This window comes from Colobus angolensis, unplaced genomic scaffold (assembly GCF_000951035.1).
Source record: "Colobus angolensis palliatus isolate OR3802 unplaced genomic scaffold, Cang.pa_1.0 Scaffold7, whole genome shotgun sequence".
NCBI classification, from domain to species: Eukaryota; Metazoa; Chordata; class Mammalia; order Primates; family Cercopithecidae; genus Colobus; species Colobus angolensis.
In genome coordinates this window covers 8350287-8354950 of record NW_012120709.1, presented here as the reverse complement: position 1 = coordinate 8354950, position 4664 = coordinate 8350287, and positions in this window count along the sequence as shown.

The window sequence follows — 4664 nt, the reverse complement described above, 5'->3', positions numbered from 1 at the left end:
ACCTTCTGCACAGCAAAAGAAACTACCATCAGAGTGAACAGGCAACCTACAGAATGGGAGAAAATTTTTGCAATCTACCCATCTGACAAATGGCTAATGTCGAGAATCTATAAAGAACTTAAACAAATTTATAAGAAAAACATCAAACAACCCCATCAAAAAGTGGGCAAAGATATGAACAGACACTTCTCAAAAGAAGACATTTATATAGCCAACAGACACATGGAAAAATGCTCATCATCACTGGTCATCAGAGAAATGCAAATCAAAAACACAGCGAGATACCATCTCACACCAGTTAGAATGGCAATCATTAAAAAGTTAGCAAACAACAGGTGCTGGAGAGGATGTGGAGAAATAGGAATGCTTTTACACTGTTGATGGGAGTGTAAATTAGTTCAACCATTGTTGAAGACAGTGTGGGGATTCCTCAAGGATCTAGAACTAGAAATACCATTTGACCCAACGATCCCATTACTGGGTATATACCCAAAGGCTTGTAAGTCATGCTACTATAAAGACACATGCACATGTTATGTTTATTGCGGCACTATTCACAATAGCAAAGACTTGGAATCAACCCAAATGTCCATCAGTGATAGACTGGATTAAGAAAATGTGGCACATATACACCATGGAATACTATGCAGCCATAAAAAAGGATGAGTTCATGTCCTTTGTAGGGACAGGGATGAAGCTGGAAACCATCAGTCTCAGCAAACTATCACAAGGACGGAAAACCAAACACCACATGTTCTCTTTCATAGGTGAGAATTGAACAATGAGAACACTTGGACACAGGGCAGGGAACATCACACACCGGGGCCTGTCGTGGGGGTGGGGGTAGGCGGGAGGGATGGCATTAAGAGAATTACTTAATGTAAATGATAAGTTAATGGGTGCAGCAAACCAACAGGGCACATGTATACATATGTAACAAACCTGCACTTTGTGTACATGTACCCTAGAACTTAAAGTATAATAATTTAAAAAATTGAATAACTTTTATTATGTTGTTGGTCAAATTATCATCTTTTTTCAATCCTATAATCAGTGATTAGACTTTGAGTGTATAGTTTCAAGTGCAATATTTACTGGAAATGGATAGTTTTCTAAGTGTTGGTTCTAACTCAAATATGCATGACTGGTATATGTTCTATATAACCTTCATTAATTCAGTCTTGACAGTGTATTTTTATTTTTTAGTACCTTCCAATCGTCTTTATAGTTTAATAAAAGCTTGTATAAGTAACACACGTTTAATATAGAAAACAAGCAAAAGAGTAAAAATTACCTATCATCCCAGACATAGAACTTTACGTTCTATGTGTATGGCATTTTTATAAAGTGTATTTTCTTCTAGGCCGGGTGCAGTGGCTCACACCTGTAATCCCAGCACTTTGGGAGTCCGAGGCGGGTGGATCACGAGGTCAGGAGTTCAAGACCAGCCTGACCAACATGGTGAAATCCCATCTCTACTAAAAAATACAAAAATTAGCCACACGTAGTGGCTTATGCCTGTAATCCCAGCTACTCGGGAGGCTGAGGCAGGAGAATCGCTTGAACCTGGAAGGCGGAAGGTTGCAGTGAGCTGAGATTACATCACTGCACTCCAGCCTGGGCGAAAGAGTGAGACTCCGTCTCAAAAACAAACAAACAAACAAACAAATAAAAAGTGTATTTTCTTCTAGACCTTTTGTTGCTTAGCCAGAACTCATCTTCTTATTTTTCCACCTTAACCCAACCTCTGTGTTGTTCATACAACCATGTGTCTTTGGCACATACGGTAAAATTTCACATCATCTGTGGCCAAATGAGGTAAATAATATAAAGGTAAGCTAATATAGGTTCTGATAAATCTATTCTGTTAAGCAACCTTCTTTATTTTAAAATTGTGTTATCTTTTTTAATAATTAAAATCTATCTTTTATAAAATTATAATGATTAAATTAAAACGTTATTCTTGGCCAGGCAAGGTGGCTCACACCTGTAATCACAGCACTTTGGGAAGCCAAGGCAGGAGAATCACTTGACCCCAGGAGTTTGAGACCAGCCTGGTCACATAGCAAGACCTTATCGCTACAAAAAATTTAAAAAATTAGCCAGGTGTGTTGGTGCCTGCTTATAGTCCCAGCTATTTGGGAGGCTGGGGTAGGAGGATTGCTTGAACCTGGGAGGTCAAGCCTACAGTGAGCCATGATCACACCACTGTCCTCCAGCTTGGATGACAGAGCAAGACCCTTGGCAAGACCACTTGGCCACTGAGCTCAGCTCAAATCCCCTGCAAGAGGGGGAGCATGCAGGTGAGCGGGTGCAGGAGCTGCGGCAACTGCCTTTGGGCGCTGGCAGAAATAAAGCCTGGACCAGCCTGCAGCCGCGTCTAGGAGCTGCCCATGACCTTGCATGCTGAATCCTTGCCCGGTGTCCAGGAAGAATCAGATCACACGAACGGATTGATGTGTGGTGTACATTGAGGGCTTTATTGAGCAATGAAAGTGGCTCTTAGTGGCCATTTTCTTGTTGCAAGAAATGTTGAGGAAGTGTCTGTATGTGCTTATCACAGTGCCTGGTACGTGCTGACTAAATGAACATCATTATTATTTCCTTAGTGGGATGGGGAGCTAAAGGGGATGGAGTGGGAAGATAATCTTCCCTTGGACTTTGGCCATCCCGGCTGAACTCCTCTCCAACTGTAGTCTCTGATGTCCAGCTGCCTCTTCTCTTCTCGACATTCAGATGCTTCTTCCCTTCTCTCCTTCTCTGCTGTGCCGCTCTGCTCCTTTGCCAGTGGAGCTTGGGGTTTTTATGGGTACATGGTCGGGGATGTGGCGGGCCAGGGTGGTTTTGGAATAGGCAACATTCAGGTGTGGAAACAGGAATGCATCTTCTCATTTATGACCATGGGTCCAGGCTTGAGGGTGTAGCCCCTGCCAGGGACCACCTTTTTCTACCCAGTATTTCCCTGCCTCCTGTCTGCATCAACACTATTGAGAATTCTTCAATGAATTTTCATTTGCACATAAGGTAAAAATACAAAATCTCTACGGCTTACATTGTCTTTCTTTCCAATCTCATTTCTCTTTCCCTGGTTCCCTACCTAAGGATCACTAGCTTGGAAAAAGCCAAGCTGTTTTCTTGCTCAGGGCCTTGGCACAAGGTTTGTCCCCTGCCTGGAACACCTCCCTCCCTCTCACTCTTAGCCTAACTACTTCCTATGCATCTTCAAGTTTCAGGTGACAAGTCATTTCCCTACAGGGACTTTTCTGACTCCCAATCAATATTAGTCTTTCTGGTTTTTCTCTCATAACAATGTACTTGTTCCCAACAGCACTTATAACAGCTTGCAATTATTTAAATATTTGTATGCTTCCGTACTTAATGTTTGTCTCATTAGCCAGTAACCTAAGAGGTCAGAGCTGGAGTATTCTGTTCAAGGTTGTATCCTTAGTGGTTGGCACACAGGAGGGGATTCCAAAAAATTTAATGAGTAAATGAATCAGAGATTCCAATTTTACAGATCTATATTATATTATAGGTGTGAAAAATACAACTGATTTGACTAAGTTGATTGGTTATGTTTTTGTTGTATTAAGATTAGCCACAGGCATACTTGCTCCCCAGATATATTTAATTTAAAACAATACAAGTTTTGGCCGGGCACGGTGGCTCAAGCCTGTAATTCCAGCACTTTGAGAGGCCGAGACGGGCAGATCACGAGGTCAGGAGATCGAGACCATCCTGGCTAACACAGTGAAACCCCGTCTCTACTAAAAAATACAAAAAACTAGGCGGGTGAGGTGGCGGGCGCATGTAGTCCCAGCTACTTGGGAGGCTGAGGCAGGAGAATGGAGTAAACCCGGGAGGGGGAGCTTGCAGTGAGCTGAGATCCGGCCACTGCACTCCAGCTTGGGCGACAGAGCGAGACCCTGTCTCAAAAAAAAAAAAAAAAAATACAAGTTTTAAGGATTACCTTTAAATAAATAACATTTTATAAAATTAATTTATAGGTAATTTATTTATAAATAAATTAATAAATTATAGTAAATTAATTTTAATTTAGATAAATTTATAGAGGTGTTATGTATTTAACTTACAGCTTTTAAATGTAGTTAAAACTTCGATTTTATGGGGAAGCAGATCTGCTCTTTACCTTGTCACTTACCAGTTGTATAAAGGTAACTGACCAGTTACCTTCTTTGTCATAGTTTCCTCATCTGGGTTGTTGCAAGAAGTGTTGAGGAAATGCCTGTATGTGCTTATCACAGTGCCTGGTATGTGCTGACTAAATGAATATCATTATTATTTCCATTTTAACTTGTACTTTGTTTAGCACAGCAGCAGCCTGTGGTTCGAGATGCAATTAATATATCTGCTGGCAGTTAAAAGGCCCCGTGGTGAAGGAAAGGGTTAAACTAGACTGTCTTTTGTTTCTGGAAGACAGCTAGTGTGGGGGTGGGGCAGAGGGGGATAGGGTGGGGGTGCAGTTATGGCCCCAGGAAGATATAAACAAGTAGGGGCTGGAACGCGTCTTTCTGTTCTGTGACAGGACTCCTTCTTTGACATTAATTTAAAGCTTTCTAGGGCTGTCAAGAAAAGCACTTTCTTTGCCTTCCTAATGGCTGGGTACAACTTCTGTTAGTCTTTGTTTGGTTTCTGTAAAAATA